An 18,097-nucleotide genomic window follows, 5' to 3' on the forward strand; every position below is an offset into this window, starting at 1 on the left:
CTTGCTGTGTTCTAACTGAGTTAAAGAACTGGGATGAGCACCGTTCTTCTCCTTCCATCTGGGTGCCCCTTAGCCGAAACAGATATTCTTGGCTCTTCGTAGCCATTTAGCCTGGAGCAAGGCTTTCACCCTGGTAACAGCTTCCACATTAAGGCCACGCCCCTGGTTAGCTTCCGCATAAAGCCTTTCTAGCTCCCTTTGGAGGCTAGTCAGTTCTTCCCTCTCGCTCTGTCGTCGTGCTGTGCAGTAATTCTTGGTGATCTTGGCAACTGTTCGCTTACAGGTCTCCCACCACTCCGTTGCTGTCGCAAACCTACCCCGCTTCCCTGCGAGGTGTCCAAGCAAGCGGATGATACTGGCCTGATATTCTTTATCCTCTAATACCATCCGGTTTAGCCTTCAGTACCTCGTCTGGAAGCCCACTTTCCCAGCTTTGAAGGTCACAGACGACAAGGCATGATCTGAAAACCACAAGGGCGCTATTGCTTTGTCCCTTATCTCCAGGCATAGATTATGGAAGATGTAATCCAGATGCCTCCGTATTCCGCTGTTGTTATCCCAAGTGTAGTGATTTAAGTCTTTAAGTTTGAACCCGTTTATAATCTTTCCTAGTGCTCTAGTCCCTCCACCTTGTGTGTCTGTCAAGTCAGTGTTAAAATCTCCAGCTAACACCACGCCTCTATTTGTAAAGAGTGTAGGTTCCAGATCTTTCAAGAAATTGCTTTGCATCCTCCTGTCTGCAGGGGCATACACTCCGATGACTCACAAGGGCAAATCCCTCCACCGCCCATCTACTACCAGTAATCTTCTAGGGACTATTGATCTGACGTCCTGAGGCGTGAATTCTCTGGTGCCGCTGAGTATACCTATTCCGGTGGAGTGGACTCCTCCTGCGCTCCACCAAGATCTTCCGCTACTCCACTCTTTCCGGAATTGTTCTGTGTCCTTGTATCCAGCTAAATGTACTTCCTGCAATACACAGATGTCATAACGCCTTGCCTTTATCTCTTCAAAGACGGCTATTCTTTTTTCCCTGTTTTTCAGTCCTCTTACATTGATGGTTGCGACAGTGAGGGTCATGATGGGTCGTTGGAACTCACTGTCCATTCCATCCTCCGAAGGCCCCGTCGAGGGGCTGATCGACCCCAAGACGCGGTCTACCCCCGTCGCTACCAGATACCCGCTCTCGTTGACCTCTCCTACCTCCATCTCCATTCCTTCTACCCGGCCCGGCGTATCAGGTAGCCACAAGGCACATGGACTGTCGTCCTCTCTCAGACCAGCCACTACGGAGAACTGGTTACAAGACCCAGTTGCCCGCACCGGCTGCCCCGGTGGTAAGGACCCCTCCATGTCCTCCGAATCTTCTTGTTCTTCCTGGTGAGGTTCCGGGTCCTCCTGACTGCCTTCTCCTTCTTCTTGGCTGTCCTCACTTCCTTCTGTTGCCCCAGCTCCTGTTCTTATTTTGGGCCTCTTGCCCTCAGACGAAACTTGTTCGTCATTGTCCCCTCGGTGCCTTTTAGAGTTAGCCTTTTCTTTACCTGCCTCGATGTCATCCACCTCCTGTTCATTTACCGACTCGGTTTCTTTAGGACTCTGGGCCGGCTCCTCCAGGTGCTCTGCCGGGTGGACGTCTGCTGCTCCCGCCCCGCCATTGCTTTCCCGGGTCCCCAGGCCTTCCTCCGCCGCCTTCGCCTTCAGCAGGTAAGTTCTTCCCGCGTCTCTTCCTCCTCTCCTTGGACTGTATGCGTTCCCCACTCCATACAGGTTCCTCTTCCACCTCCTTGTCCTCTACCTCGACAGCGTCCTCCAGGAGTCCTTTTTTTGCTGCAACATAGGTTAGGTCTCTCCATAGGCACTGCTTGTACCCATGGTCTTTAGCCCCACACAAAGAGCATAGTTTGAGACGGCACTTTTTTTTCATATCCCCTCTTTCGTGGCATCTTGTGCATTCTGTTGCCTTACAGTCCTTCTCTAGATGCCCGATTTCATAGCAATGGCGACAAAAAAGGGGTTGATCACGGTAGTATAGGTACCCCTGGCTCGAACCCAAGGAAAACGGAGCTGGGGGGTGTGAATACCCTCCTTCGTAATTCGTGTTGGCTTTCAGAGTCCCGACAACGACTGCAGCCGCCGGGGGCGCCAGACGCCCAGCCTCCTTAGCTTAGGCCCCTCCCACCGGCAGCAGCTGTGCCGAACCAGCTGCAAGCGAAAGCGGACCGCCAGCACCTGCGGGCAGAGGCAAGGGGCAGCTCTCTCTCTCGGGAGGTACGGGGACACGCGCACACACACACATGCATGCCTGCTGAAAAAAAAGAAAGGGTGTATATACGAAGTTTTTTGGAGGGAAAACGCCCGTCTGTCGAAAGGGGCCCGCCTGCAAGGACGGACACACACACACACACACACACACACACACACACAAGCCACGCCTGCCGCCCTGGAAAAAAGATGAAAAAAGTTTTTTGGAGGGAAAACGCATGGGAGCTGAAAAGGGGGCCGGCCTGCTTGCCGAGAAAGTCGAGACACGGGAAAGTGCACAGAGGGAGCACGGGAACGGAGACGGAGAGGGTGAGAGAGAGACACAGACGGACGAGAGACGAGACCGGAGAAGGAGCTCCAGTCCACCTCGCTTGCTTGCTTGCTAGTTACGTCTGTCTTTTCACCACTGAGAGAAGGTAGTGCACCGTTCTCGGAGGCGCTGCAATACCGGGCCGATTCGTGGAGAGGACGGAGCAAGCTCCTGATCCAGCTCCCTGTTCCAAAAATCCGTTTAATATGTGGTCCCCCGATGGGGGACTTATCAGATATTAAACTGATAAGAGCAGATTTTTTTGTTTATTATGAAAATACAAAACAAATTCAAATAGGGGAATCAATACATGAAATACCAGAAAAAACAATCAGTGTACATCCAAGTCAGAAAATAAAGAAATCAAACCCTTCCATTTATCTTTCGCTGCGTGGAACTTCCATCTTAAAAGGTCTCTTTTAATCCGAGCTTTTAATTCATTACAACTTCAAAAATATATATCTTGATATCTTTCTCATATCGTCCTTGACTTGGGTACATCTTGCAGACCACAAAAAATGTTTAATAATACTAATTACCCAGTCTGGGTATTATAATACATAACACCCAGTCTGCTGTTCCTTTTTGTTCTGTACCCTTCCACGCTGATATGACATTCTCACTGGTTAACAAAAAACCTGGCTGTATACTCATCAAGAATTGTTGACATTTATCCCATATGCGTTTCGCTGTTGCGCATTCCCAGAACACATGTTTTATTGTTTCAGTTTCCTCACAATCTGAATATGGACAATGCTTGGTTTTAGTAAGTTTGTGTAAACATCACCTCCCTTACCGGGAGGCGATTCCACACACACAACCAATTCAGGTCTTTGTAACTACCGTCCAGTTCTTTTGGCTGGACCCTTAGCCAATGCTCCTTCTTCTTCCCTATTAAGGCAATACCTGATTGCTCATTCACCATGTTATAAAGGGCCTTTTACTGTTCACATATGGTCTCATTTTTCCCCTCTGGGTGATTTTTCAACCTCTTCCCTGCATGTTTATAATACCAAGGGGTTACATCTGCTTTGGGACCTGAGTTACTTATCGGTCTTAGTTGTGGCATAGTCCAACTAAACCATAGCCTGACAAAGTATTGACTCTTGTGCATCACGTCCACTTTTAAAGCCTAACACAAACAGGAAACAAAGATGACATCTAATTTAAGGGGGATGTTGGGTACATCCCTCCCTCCTCTATTTTCCTGTACATGTCCACCCTTCAAATATACTCATACTTATTGCTCCAGATGAAGGTAAACACAGATCTTATAACCTCTTTCCTAAATGATGAAGGTAACGGAAAAACATATGCTAAAAACACTAGAGCCGATAAGCCGTCTGATTTTACCACCATTATCTTACTTGAGTAAGACAATTGTACATCTTTCCAATGACCCAGTTTAATCTTTAAAAAACTGATTTTCTCGTTCCAGTTCAAACGCGCCGACCCACATATGGCAAAATTCACCCCCAATATCTTAATTGGCCCGGGCACTAAACTCAGTCCACCAATTGTTTCTTTCCGGGTCTTCCAAATACCGAAATATTTAATCTTACTTTTGGTGTTGTTAATCTTGGCCCCTGTTGCCTGCCCCAAAAAGTTACAAGCCTCGATCGCTCTCAAAAGTCCCATCTCTGAATTCAGCATCAGAACTACGTCCCCCGCATAAGCAGCAAGCTTCTCCTGCTGGCCCCTACTGCCTGGGATTACTATACCGTTTTTCTTTATGCGTACGAATCAGCTCTAACATAGGTTCCAAATAGATTACGTATAATAGCGGGGACAGCGGACATCCTTGTCTTACCCCCTTCCTTATGTCAATAAATTCCCCTAAGAAGCCATTGATATTGACACGGGTACCAACATAGGAATACAGCTGTCGCAGCCAGCCAATAAATTTCTCTCCAAACCCGAACCTTTCCAGGACTTTCCATAAAAACTCATGGCTTACCCGGTCAAAAGCCTTCTCTTGATCAAGGCTTACTAAAATCAGGGGTAAGTGTCTGTCTTCTACCCAAATAATTGTATCTCTTATTAGATGTAAATTCCATAGCAAAGACCTACCCTTTACACCACACGTCTGATCGTTTTCAATAATTTCAGCTAAAACCTCACAATCTTAAACAGAGCATTTTAGCTAAGATCTTATCTGTTGTCAACAGTTGAATAGGTCTCCAATTCCCTAAGCAGCTCTTATCCCCCTTTTTATGTAACAGAGACAACACACCGGTCTTCATTGTTGGTCCTAGATCTTCCCCACCCAGTATACCTTTGTAATCCACCCACAACGCGTTCTTAATTAGGGGCCAGAAGGTTTCATAAAATTCAACCGAGAGTCCATCTAGTCCGGGAACTTTCTTCCTACCTAAGCTATGAAGTGCTACCTCAACTTCCTCAAGAGTCAAATTCTCTTCTAATTTCATCCTACTCCCTTCTGAGATCTTTGTAGAATTTAGTGGCTTCCTCCACCATCTCCCTAGCATCCATAGTAACACTGCCGTCCTTCATCTGAATACCCTCAAATGCCATCTTTTTTTGGTCCTTCCAGACCATTTTAAAAAGGCAAGACGGATTTCCTTCGCTACAATCAAAGGAAAAGTTCTTTAACCTAAAAAGAAAACTTCTGGCTTTCTCCATATATAAAGTTTTTAACTCACACTTAAGTTTGCGAATTTCCTCCCTGTCTGTTCCCATCCCACTACTCCTCTTTTTGTACATATCTTCCAGTTTGCGTTGTAAGTTAGAAATTCCTTCCCTCTCTTTCTTCTTCCTACGCCTGCAGTACCTAATTGTTTCCCTCTTTATACATCTTTTAACATCCTCCCACCAATCTATACTATTATCATATAGGACCCTTCTCACCTCCCACTTTTTCCAACAAGAGGTAATCAAACATTTATAATCATCCTCTATTAAAATCTTAATATTCAGTTCCAAAAACCAGAACCAAAAAGGACCTTATCACCCTTAAAAACAACCTTAACCAGATCATGGTCAGAAAACCAGACTGGAATAATTGTAGATGAAATGACTTCCAAGCTTCTTGATAGGAAAACATAATCAAGCCTTTTATCCACACCTTGACTGTTACTCCAAGTCGGTTTTTTATCCTCTCCACTATCCTACTTGACACTGTCTACTAGATCAGAATTGGAAAACAAAGAACAAATTTTCTTTGTCCCCACCAACTTAGTACAAGAAAGGTCCACGTTCAAATCACCACCCAAAATGATCTTATTAGTCATTTAAGGCTCCAGTACTGTGAAAAAATCCTTCCTTAGCCCTCTTTGTGCAGGAGCATACACGATGATTAATCTCAAATTCTCCCTCCCTATTTGTCCATCAACCACTAACACTCTGCCTGGGATAACAAAGGAATTAATCAAATTAAAACCTTCATTCCCAATGAGAGTTCCTAGTCCAGCCGAATGAACTCCACCAGAGCTCCATCTTGAGGCCTTCTCCCCCCACATCTTGGAGAGACGTTTACTGTCCCCCTCACCCTTGACGTGGACTTCCTGTTAGAAATAAAAATCTGCCCTCAAGCCCTTCAAAAAATCAAAAACTGCAACTCTTTTGCTGTACTTCCTAAGTCCCCTCACGTTAATAGTACAGATGGATAAACTATCCATTAGGACTAAGTAAATTATCTAAATCGCTATTCCCTTCTATACTTGCAAAGGGCTCTGGAGTTAAACCCCCAACAGAGCTGACTGGGCTTGTGATCATAAAGGAAGGGATTGATAAAATCCCTGGAGAATGCGTCTCCAGGCTTGTTTCCTCAACTATCTGGCCGGAAGATTCTTCCGACCTCTCCTTCTCCCTCTTTCCTTTACCTACCCCCTCTCCTGCCCCCTCCTGCTTTTTGCCTAACTCCTCCCCCTCTTTCTCCCCCTCTTTCTTCTTCTCCTGGGTTACAGCCGGGATCTCATGCTCTACGAAGCTCTGAAGGGATGGCCCCAGCTCAAATAACGTGGAAATCCCTTCCTTGCTTCTCTTCTCCTCATGAAAATCAAACTCATCATTTGAGCTATCTCTTACCCGTTTTGCGACTTCCGCAGCAGATTCATAAAAGCTTGACCTTTGAGACCTCTTCTTTATTTTCTTCTTCCTAGGCTCAGTAGGCTTTATGATCCCTGTCTCCACCTTACTGGGCCCAGCTGCCCCCCCCACATCCTCTCCTGAACCACAAGCACTCTCGCATTCACTCTCCTTGTCATTCAAACCATCCTCACCTTCATTCTCCTTACTCGAGGAAACGGATTCCTCTAACCCTTTCCCCATAGTTGCACTGGGTCCCTCCTCATCGGAGGACAACAGAGCATTGTATCAATTAGTCTGTCTCAAAAGGTACCCTCTCCTCCCCAGACCTTTCCCTGCACCTCCCCCTGCTTTCTCCGAGACCCCACTGTCGACCACTCATCAGGGTCGGCTCTTTCCTCAACCCAGCTGTTCCTTTCCGGAAGTCCAGGTGCCACCTCTGCTGGTGCAATTCTTTTCTCCTCTCGCAGGTTCTTCGATCCCCCGGGATGCCATGGGCCGCCGCCAGACGTCCCTGTATCCTTGGCAGGTAAGTTTTTTTCCCTGACAATGTCCGCAAAGCTTCTGGCTCTTTTTACAGTCTTTGAATACATGCCCTGTAGCCCTGCAAAGATTACACACTAGGGCGCTATTGCAATCCTTAGCTAGGTGGCCAAGCTTCCCGCACCTCCTGCAGGCTACCTCTTTACACTCTGACTGAACATAAAACACACAAAACGCACCATATACTTCATTTGCCCCTTGTGGGACAAAGAAGGTCCGGCCGCCATCCCCGACGTCCTCCTACCAGCTCCTGAAGTCATCTGGGAGCCCCACCTTCACCCCCTGGGCTCAACCCAGAGCGATTCCAGTGGTGGCTCAGTGCTGTTCCCCGCAGTTCTTCCTCTCGGCAGCTGGACTCCTCCTCTACCGGTACCGTCTCCTTCTTTGCAGGTCGTCTCTTCGCAAGCCCTCTGTCGCTCCGCCGCCGCCCTTCTCGTCCTTTTGAGCAGTCCGTCAAGCCGCGGTCAAGCCACGTACTTTCTGGATCTTGGCCAAAAGGCCGAGAAGCGATGCCCCTAACGGCGCGGACTGACGCGCGGGCGTTCCGCTGGCGCACAGTGGCGCAGGCCGACTCTCCCCCGGAGCCCGGGACCCGCGCAGCTGCCAGCCTCCCTGCAGCCAGAGGCCTGCTGCCGGACTATGCTCCCCCTCTCTCTTGCCTGCCTGCCTTCCTGCCAGTCCAGGGCGGGGGCCCTGCTCTTTGATCTTCTGTCAACGGCCCGACAACGACCGCAGCCGCGGGGGGCGCCAGCCGCCCAGCCTCCTTAGCTTAGTCCCCTCCCACTGGCAGCAGCTGTGCCCAACCAGCTGCAAGCGAAAGCGTACCGCCAGCACCTGCGGGCAGAGGCAAGGGGCAGCTCTCCCTCTCGGGAGGGATATACTAAGTTTATTGGAGGGAAAACGCACGGGAGCCGAAAAGGGGGCCGGCCTGCTTGCCGAGAAAGTCAAGACGCAGGAAAGTGCACAGAGGGAGCACGGGAATGGAGACAGAGACGGGGAGGGGGAGAGAGACACACAGATGGATGAGAGACAAGACCGGAGAAGAAGGAGCTCCAGTCCACCTCGCTTGCTTGCTTGCTAGCTACGTCTGTCTTTTCACCGCTGAGAGAAGGTAGTGCACCGTTCCCGGAGGCGCTGCAATACCGGGCCAATGCGTGGAGAGGACGGAGCAAGCTCCTGATCCAGCTCCCTGTTCCAAAAATCCGTTTAATATGTGGTCCCCCGATGGGGGACGTATCAGATATTAAACTGATAAGAACAGATTTTTAGTTTTTTTATTTTTTATTAGAAAATAGTTCATATCATTAAAAAATGGCCTACACAAACACCCCGCCAATGTCCCGTGCACAAGTCCTTCCACCGCTCTCTTGTGGCATCAAAACCCATCTCTGAATGTCCCATTGGACCCTTCTGGCCACCTCCTCCTTCACTCTCTTCAGGATCCCAGAAGCTGGCTTCTCCACTCCGTGCTTTACAAGATCTGTCCGAGCATCCCACACGAAAGCCTTGACCAGGCTAATCAGCAGCCACAAGAGGAACTTCCGGTTCCTGGCCCGAATGCTGGTTATCCCTTTCAGAACGGCTGCTTGCGAGATAGGGGAATCGGGGCTTACCTGAGCAAAAAGAGTCCCACACGATCTCCACACCCTCTGGGCGAAGACACACTCCCAGAAGACGTGGCTTACCGTCTCTTCGCCTGCACAGCCGTGTCGCGGGCACAGGCACTGTTTGGAGAGCCCGTGCGCATGCATAACGGCCCTGACCGTCAGCCGACCCCACACGCAGAGCCAGTTCAGGTCTTTGAGCTTGTTGTCAAGACCCTTTGGCTGGACCCGCTGCCAGATGTTCCTGGACACACCCGGGATCGCCGGCTTTTCCTCCGTCTTTACCATCTTATACATGGTCCTGTGGTTCAGGGATCTTGTTCCTTCCTTTACCTCCGGGTGCGTCCACAGCCACTGCACTGCGTGGCGGTAGTGCAGCGGGAGCCGCTCAGCTTTAGGGGTCGTGTTGGTCCATACAGTCAGGTGCCGCATGCTTGCTGCCAACCAGAGACTCACAAACCGGCTGCACAGGTGGGCCGGGTTGTCATGCAGGACTGTGCACAGGCTCGCTACAAAGGCACAATCCAACTTTGCTGGGAAGTCTGTACATGTCACACCTCTTGACACGCTCGTAGGTGTGACCCCAGACGAAGTTGAAGACGCACCTTACTAGATCTCTCCGCTTCCGGACTGGTAGGGGGTACACTACCGCCAGGTGGAGAAGCAGAGGCAGGATTTCTGTCTTCAGGACCAGTGCCTTCCCAATCCAGGTCAGCGATCTTTGCTGCCAAAGACCCAGCTTCCGGTTGGTTTTCCGGAACCTGGCCTCCCAGTTGAGACTTCCGGGATCTGTGGTATGAAAGCCAACCCCTAAGATCTTCAGCGGCCCAGTCGTCTGTGACAGACCGCCGAAGTCCCTCGGCTCGCTCGGCCAGGTCTCAAATACCTTCACCAGGCTCTTGGCCCTGTTCAGTCGGGCGCCGGTACCTTTCGAGAAATCCTCCACGATGCTGAGTGCCCTTCCCAGGCTGCCTTCAGAGCCCAGGAAGAGCGTGACGTCATCTGCGTACACTGCGATCTTCGCCACCTGCCCTCCTCCACCTGGCACCAGGATCCCATCCACCTCCGGATCCCTCCTAATCTGGTCCAGGAGGATCTCGATGAAGATCACGTACAGCAGGGGCGAGAAGGGACAGCCCTGTCGCACACCACACCGCACTGGAATACGCTCACCCAACGCTCTATTGACGCACACCCGGGATGTCACCCCGTCGTACAGGGTCTGGATACAGCCGACAAACCTGTCCGGCAGACCCTTCCTCTTCAGGAGTGCCCACAGAATCTCATGATGAACTCGGTCGAAGGTCTTGGTCTGATCCAGGCTCACCAGCATGAGCGGCAGTCCTCTGTCTTCTACCCATGTGATGACATCGCGGATCAGCTGCAGGGTCCAGCTGATCTTGCGGCCTGCCACGCCACACGTCTGGTCAGCCTTCACCAAGGCCGGCATCACTGTTCTCAGGCGGCCGCCCAGCACCCTGGCCAAGATCTTAGTCAGTGCACAGGAGCTGAATTGGCCGCCAGATGCCCAGGTCTGCCTTGTCACCTCCTTATGGATGAGGGAGATGACACTGATCTTCATGGTGGAACCGAGCCCATCACGATCCAGCACCTCATTGAACACCTGCACCAGGAACGGCTCCAGCTGATCAAGAAAGGTGAGATAGAACTCGGTCGGTAGACCGTCTATGCCAGGGACAGTGCCCTTCTTCATACCCAACAGGGCAGCTCTGATCTCTGCCCCTGACACTGCCCCGCCCAGAGCAGCGGGGTCGTCTACCGCCGGCTCCACTCCGTCCAGGAGCCTGCTCCTGATGCCGGCGTCGGTCTCCTTTTCATCAAACAGGTTGCTGTAATATTCTGTGGCACACTCCACCATCCCAGGTATGGAAGTGGCTACAGACCCGTCCGTCCTCCGAACGCCGTCAAAGAAGCCTCGCTCTTGTTGCCTCCTCACGGCGCCGAAGAATTGGGACGAGCAGCTTTCGTCGTTCTCCCTCCAGACTCCACGTAGCCTGAAAAGAAAATCCTTGGCTCACTGCAGCCACTTACCCCTAAGCAGGCTCCTGATTTGGTCGTCTCACCGTCGTAAGCGCCCCCTCGGTTCAGCTGAGCATACAGCGCCTCGAGCTCCTCCTGGAGCTTGGTGCACTGGCGTTCCTCCATGCTTTGGTGGATCCTGCAATACTTTTTCATCGGCACCGAGATGGTGCGCTTGCAGGACTCCCACCAGTGCACTGCCGAACTGAAGGCCTCCCTCCTCTCCGTGCAGTCTCTCAGCACTGTAGCGATCTTCCTCCGGTATCTCGCCTCCTGCAGGACTTGTCTGTTCAGTTTCCAGTAACCTGTCTGGAAATGAGGGTCCTCAACACCAAAGGAGACTGTCAGCATATGATGGTCCGAGGACCAAATAGGGGTTGCTTGCCTGCTTAGGGTCGTCCAGCTCGCCGTAGTGAGAACGTAGTCCAGTAACCTGAAGGTTCCCCTTCCGTTGTCCCAAGTGTGGTGTGCGACGTTATGGAATCCGTCCCGCAGGCCGAAATCTGCAATCATGGACCGCAACAAGTGGGCATCCTCACCGTGCGAGTCCCCCAGGTCGAACTGTCAGTGTCTGTCTTGTCAATGAAGGCGACCAAAGGGACTGGACTCAAGGCCACCTCCATATCGGAGACGAGATCGGGCCCGGGATCGAGAATGGGGCTGCGGCCGCGGTCGGGGTTAGGGTTGGGGCTAGAGCCTGGGTCGAGCGGGAGCAAATAGTCGCGGTCCGGGGTGGAAACCTGGCACGTTACCACGGGGCTACCATCAGCCGAAAGGCTCGGCACGATGGAGAAAGGCCTAAGCTACAGCTCTGTCTCCCTGCCCTCCCCCACCTGCTACCCGTGATGGTCCCTCCTGCGAGTCGTCGTCGCCCTCCTCTTGCCGTCTCACCTTCCCCTTCCCTTTCCGTCTCGGCTTCGCCAATACCGTCCACTCACTGTCCTTCTCGGCTTCTCCAGGGGCTCCTCCACCGCCGTCCTGGCATTCGTCCTCGCTGTCTCCCGTCTCGCTGCCTTCTGACTCCGTCTCTCCTACAGCCAAACCTGTTCTGTCATGAATGGCTCTGGCGAACTCGGCTTTCCTGAGAAGGCAGTTACAGTACAAGTGGCCGGTATTGCCACACAAGGAACATTCCTTTACCGGGCAGTTGCCTGCCTGATGGCCCCGCTGATGGCATTTCCCACATTCCGTCGTGGTACAATCTGCCTCCCGATGCCCAATCAGCTGATTCCCATAGAAGAGGTACCCCCTACCTGGACCGATCGCGAAAGTGGCAGGCGGGTGGGCAAACCCTTCCTTGCTTCTGCCGTCCGGCCGCAACTCGACGTGGTACTGCCTCTTCCCCGTCCAAACCTTGTACGGGTCCATGATGATCCTTGGCGGCTCTAACACGTCGACGTAACAGCGGAGAAAGGTCGTGACGTCACTGTCAGGGATGAAAGGGTCAAACGTGTAGGATTACTGACCTCTCGTTGTTGTTCTGCAACCCCACACACTTATAATTACCCAGCCTGCCACCTTCAATAGCCTTCGCGATCTTCTCCGAGGCGCTGCGGTGTCCTTTTTCCTCCACAAAGGAAGCATGTAGCGCTGCACCCGATTCCCCTGCAAGCACTTGATCTCCGCGACATCCAGCTTCAGGATCCCGAAGAGGATCTCTTCTTCAAAAGCATCCCTCCCCGGCATCTCTCCATCCGACTTCCAAATGAAGCAGATGGTCTTCGGATGTTGGGACCCTCCTCTGTCTTCCTCGCCGCCCCGGGGTCCGCAGCCATCCTTACCCAACCTTTGCGGCTGCCGAAGCAGCCTTCTCGCCAAAGCCGGGGTCTTCGAGCATCCAAACGTCCAATCCAAGAAAACGAAAACCAAAGCGTAGTCCAGGCGAAATCCAAGGTCCAAATCCAGCAGCGCAGTCCTCTCCGGGTGGTAGTCCTTCCGGTCTTCTCTTCAACGGTCTTTTGGCGAGTCGCACAGCCGCGGTCAGGCCATGTACTGATTGATCTCAGCCAAAAGGCCGAGAAGCGCGGGCGTTCCGCTGGTGCACAGTGGTGCAGGCCGGCTCCTCTGGAGCCCAGGACCCGCGCAGCTGCCGGCTTCCCTGCAGCCAGAGGCCTGCTGCCAGACTCTGCTCCCCCTCTCTCTTGCCTGCCTGCCTTCCTGCCAGTCCCGGGCAGGGGCCCTGCTCTTTGATCTTCTGTCAATGGCCCGACAACGACCGCAGGCTGCGGGGGGTGCCAGCCGCCCGGCCTCCTTAGCTTAGGCCCCTCCCACCGGCAGCAGCTGTGCCGAACCAGCTGCAAGCGAAAGCGGACCGCCAGCACCTGTGGGCAGAGGCAAGGGGCAGCTCTCTCTCGGGAGGGACGGGGACACACACACGCCTGCCTGCCAGGAAAAAAAAGAAAGAAAAGGTGTATATACTAAGCTTTTTGGAGGGAAAACGCCTGGCTGTCGAAAGGGCCCGCCTGCAAGGATGGGGACACACACACACAAGCCACGTCTGCCTCCCTGGAGTTTTTTGAAGGGAAAACGCACAGGAGCCGAAAAGGGGGCCGGCCTGCTTGCTGAGAGAGTCGAGGCGCGAGAGTGCACGGAGGGAGCACGGGAACGGAGACGGAGACGGGGAGGGAAAGAGAGAGACAGAGACACACAGATGGACGAGAGCCGAGACCAGAGAAGAAGGAGCTCCAGTCCACCTCGCTTGCTTGCTATCTACGTCTGTCTTTTCACCGCCGAGAGAAGGTAGTGCACCGTTCCCGGAGGCGCTGCAATACCGGGCCGATGCGTGGAGAGGACGGAGCAAGCTCCTGATCCAGCTCCCTGTTCCAAAAATCCGTTTAATATGTGGTCCCCCGATGGGTGGACGTATCAGATATTAAACTGATAAGAACAGATTTTTTTTTTGGTTTTTATCAAAAGGTAACAAAAAAGTTCAGAGACTTCATCAATCACCAAAAACAAACATACAGAAGCACAAAATAACAAAACAAAACAACTGCAGGAAACCTATCATGACATAAGATTACAATAAAATAAGACACCAGTATTTAGATATCTGCCAATACCTTCCACTTTTCTTTAACTGCATGGAAACTCCACTTCCTTTTATCAACGGCCACCATACATCTGACATCCCATAATACCTTATTCCACACCCCTCCCACATCACATGTCACTCCCTTCTTCACCAACAAATTTCTCACAGCCCATAGTTCAATTTTCACAAAGCTAATTAAAAACCATAACAAAAAAGCCATTTCTTTCGTTCTCCCCCCACTCCTTACACCAAACATTATTGTTGCAAGGTTCACTGTAAAAGTATTATCTATAGCCCCCAAAACAGTTTTGCTCTTTTCCCACACTTCTCGTGCAAAATTACACAACCAAAAAACATGTTCGATGCTTTCCTCGCCATGACATCCAGTTCGGGGGCACCCGACTTGTGTGGTCAACTTGTTTGTATAGTACAGATCTTACTGGAAGTCTCTTCCATAACAATAACCAATTACCCAGAAATCACCCCGCCCCCCCAGTCCCCCGGTGCCCGATGCAAGGATCTCCACGGCCAAGTGGCCACTCCACATCTTTTCTTCCCATTTATCTATGATGGCTATCGCCGCTATATAACCGTCCCGCACTTCCGATTCTTGATAACCACTCACAGACAATTTTGTGATTCTCCTGGCTGTTCCGTAATTCTCGAGTTTCACTCCCGGAAACTTTCTGGGTATGTTTTTGAGTCCGCCCGCCTTGCTCGGGAACCTCACATTTCCGTTCTGCCATTCACACTTTTTTAAAAAAACTGACGAGGCCTCTAACTTTTTCATATACCTTCCATCCTTTCTGTAAACCCCCACAGCAAAGGCTTCCTTTGCCTTCCCGGGATTGTTCCTCCACTGCTTTACTAAATCGGAGAAAAGGCACTTTTCATTCCATTTACATAGATCGATGAAGTCTCTGGGGAGGTCCGAGTCAAGACAAAGGCCTTCCTCACTCCCCAGCTTCCGTTCAGCCTGAACACCCCCACTTCCGGTAAGTGCCTGATTACTCTCATCCGTCTCAGGTATGCAAGAAGCTCCTAAAGATACTGAGCAATCTCCGGACTGGGACACAACAAGTTCCTCATCATGGACTTCACCCTCTTCAGGTGTGTAGACCGCCTCCAGAGCCTCTGAGACAGGTATATCACTCAGTGATAAATCTTCAGTACCTCTATCTGCCTTTTTAGCCACTAAAGCCTCTGAGCCCTTGTGCCTTCCTCTTTATGGACCTTTTTGACAAAGATGGCCCTTCTTCCTCTTCCTCCATCCTCTCTCCCCAACCTGCTTCCTGGACACATTGCACCTCCTGCCCCACTTCTTTCACAACTGCTTTTAAAAGGTCTAGCCCTGGCATCTCTGAAATTTCAGAAAAAACATCCCTTTCAGAAAGGTTTCCATCTGTAGGCTCAATCTGCATATGCACATTTAGCCCCGCCCCCGCTTCTGCCTCTCACCACTTCTCCAGTTTTCTCCCCTTCTTGGCCTTCCATTAAGAAGCTTCCACTTTGTGAAAACCTTCGGTTTCCCTTTTTTCCAGGTTTTCCATTGTCAGCCTTCCCACCAATAACAATGCCCGCACCTTCCAAAACTTCATCCACCTCTCTTTGTCTCCCCTCTTCATTTGCAGCACCTGGTCTTACACCTGCAGCACCACTAACGACTTCTGAAAAAGACCTTTTTCGTAAAGCACAGTCTTTGAATACATGTCCTGCACCTCCGCACAAATTACATCTTCTCTCTTCTTTACATTCTGAAGATAGGTGACCGACTCCCTCACATCTTCTGCAGATTCGCTCCCTGCAGTCCACCACATTATGCCCCTCTTTCCTACATCTCCTGCAAACCGAGGGCTGTCCGTAATAAAACAAGTACCCCCTGTTGGGGCCTATCTCAAACGATGCAGGTGGGTGCAAAAGTCCGTCCAGAGCTGACCCATTCGCTCTAAAACGCACTCTGAAACGCCTCTTCCCTGTCCAAAAGTTTTTCCTGTCCATTATCTTCACCCCTATGCCCTGAATATCCACAAAGCGCTTCAAAAAACAGACTGTCTTCTTCAGGCACAGAGGGGTTGAACATTGCCACTGTTAGAGATCTTGACTCCCTGGCAAACAAAGGTTCCACATAATAATCCACAAAGGGTTTTTCCTCTTTCCCTCTATTCACTACTGCCCAAATGTTCCTAACAAGGTCCTCTGAAATAAGCAAAAGATCAAAACGCCTCTTACCCGGGAAGTCTTGTAAGCAGAAAACGTCCTCAGGCTCCAGGTGCAGGGCATTGCTGATCACCTCTTCCTCGAAATGAACTCCGTCCTCTCCCCGTCGTCTCGTAGCACAAAACATACAGCATGTCGCACTCTTCCTTCCCTTGAAAAGAATCCTCCCTCCATCGTCGCAAAAATGGCTGGAAAAAAACCGCCACGCAAAAAAAGGCTTCGAGTGTCCCCGAAAAAAACGATCCGTCTCTCCCTTTCTCCTGGCTAAGACGCAAGTTGCGGACAAGCCACACACTTGATCCTAGCCAAAAGGCCGAGAAGCGATGCCCCTAAAGGCGCGGACCGATGTGCGGGCGTTCCGCTGGCGCACAGTGGCGCAGGCCAACTCCTCTGGAGCCCGGGACCCGCGCAGCTGCTGGCCTCCCTGCAGCCAGAGGCCTGCCGCCGGACTCTGCTCCCCCTCTCTGTCTGCCTTCCTGCCAGTCCCGGGCGGGGGCCCTGCTCTTTGATCTTCTGTCAACGGCCCGACAACGACCGCAGCCGCGGGGGGTGCCAGCCGCCCGGCCTCCTTAGCTTAGGCCCCTCCCAACGGCAGCAGCTGTGCCCAACCAGCTGCAAGTGAAAGCCGATTGCCAGCACCTGCGGGCAGAGGTAAGGGGCAGCTCTCTCTCAGGAGGGAGGGACGGGGACATGAGCACGTACGCACACATGCCTGCCTGCCAAAAAAAAAAGAAAGAAAAGGTGGATATACTAAGTTTTTTGGAGGGAAAAAGCCCAGCTGTTGAAAGGGGCCCGCCTGCAAGGACAGGGACGGACACACACACACACACACACACACACACAAGCCTTGCTAGCTACGTCTGTCTTTTCACCGCTGAGAGAAGGTAGTGCACCGTTCCCGGAGGCGCTGCAATACCGGGCCGATGCGTGGAGAGGACGGAGCAAGCTCCTGATCCAGCTCCCTGTTCCAAAAATCCGTTTAATATGTGGTCCCCCGATGTCCCCTTCTTCTGATACGGGGACGTATCATATATTAAACTGATAAGAACAGATTTTTTTTGTTTTTATTGCAAAATTAGAAAATCAATTTTCCATGACAAAATTCAAGGTGTCATCCAGTATCATTATACATCAGTTTCAACACAAGCTGCGTGATATCCCCATTTCTGTACATCTCTTTTAAGTCGAAATTTGACTTTGTGTACTATTTGCTGATAGATACTATTAACCGTTCTTACTTTGCCCTTACGAATTAAAACATCTCTTGTGTCCCACAACTCAACCTTGACCATACTGATAAGGAACCATAACAGGAAATTGACACTACCCCTTTTAACCCCCCCCTTGATCCCATACAGTACCACCGATGTCGACACATGAAAAGATACATCCAACAATCTGAAGAATCTATTACATTTCTTCCATACCTTTTGTCCAGAAAAGCATGTTTTATTGTCTCTGTGCTTTTACATTCTTCTCGTGGGCACACAGAGTTCCTCGTCAATTTATGCTTATAAAGTACCTCACACACTGGCAGCCGCCCCCACACAATCTTCCAGTTGAGGTCGACGAGCCTGTGTTCCAGATCCCGTGGTTGGATTCTAGGCCACACAGCCTTCTTCCCTTTCCACTCTATTGGGATCTTAATCGCGTCTATCAGATGCTGATATAGCAGTCTATGATTCAGTATTATCGATACTTCCCCTCTGTCCCAGTATCTCTTTAGCCACGTTTGAGCATGTTTATAGTGCCAAGGGAGATCACTTCCATGCGGCACTACATTTGACCATGACACCAAAAATCTCACACATTGCGCAAACCAGAAATGCATAAAATGTTGGTGCGCATGACTCACAGGAGAGCTTAAGGCCAGGCACAGATTGGACACAAAAATACAGTCCAACTTTAATGGGAAATCCAGGACACCTCTTCCACCCTGCTCTATTGGTCGAACCATATCCACTCGCTTGATATACTCATACTTACCACCCCAAATGAAACGGAACACTTCGCTGACCAAAGTGCAACTGAGCTTTGCCG

General features: G+C 51.1%; 3 non-coding genes and 1 pseudogene across 3 annotated transcripts; all 4 read right to left on the reverse strand.

The window, feature by feature from the left end:
* Positions 1 to 2,676: 2,676 nt before the first annotated feature.
* Positions 2,677 to 2,861, reverse strand: LOC148810239 (U2 spliceosomal RNA). Its single transcript, XR_016086816.1, has one exon. It is a non-coding gene; the product is annotated as a U2 spliceosomal RNA (small nuclear RNA).
* A 5,410-nt stretch (positions 2,862 to 8,271) lies between these two features.
* Positions 8,272 to 8,459, reverse strand: LOC148810240 (U2 spliceosomal RNA). Its single transcript, XR_016086815.1, has one exon. It is a non-coding gene; the product is annotated as a U2 spliceosomal RNA (small nuclear RNA).
* A 5,084-nt stretch (positions 8,460 to 13,543) lies between these two features.
* On the reverse strand, positions 13,544 to 13,736 carry LOC148810241 (U2 spliceosomal RNA). The gene has a single exon (XR_016086814.1). It is a non-coding gene; the product is annotated as a U2 spliceosomal RNA (small nuclear RNA).
* Positions 13,737 to 16,939: 3,203 nt separating this feature from the next.
* On the reverse strand, positions 16,940 to 17,145 carry LOC148810242 (U2 spliceosomal RNA; annotated as a pseudogene).
* Positions 17,146 to 18,097: the final 952 nt, after the last annotated feature.

This window comes from Atractosteus spatula, unplaced genomic scaffold (genome assembly GCF_055471065.1).
Source record: "Atractosteus spatula isolate fAtrSpa1 unplaced genomic scaffold, fAtrSpa1.hap1 Scaffold_101, whole genome shotgun sequence".
Taxonomy (NCBI): domain Eukaryota; kingdom Metazoa; phylum Chordata; class Actinopteri; order Semionotiformes; family Lepisosteidae; genus Atractosteus; species Atractosteus spatula.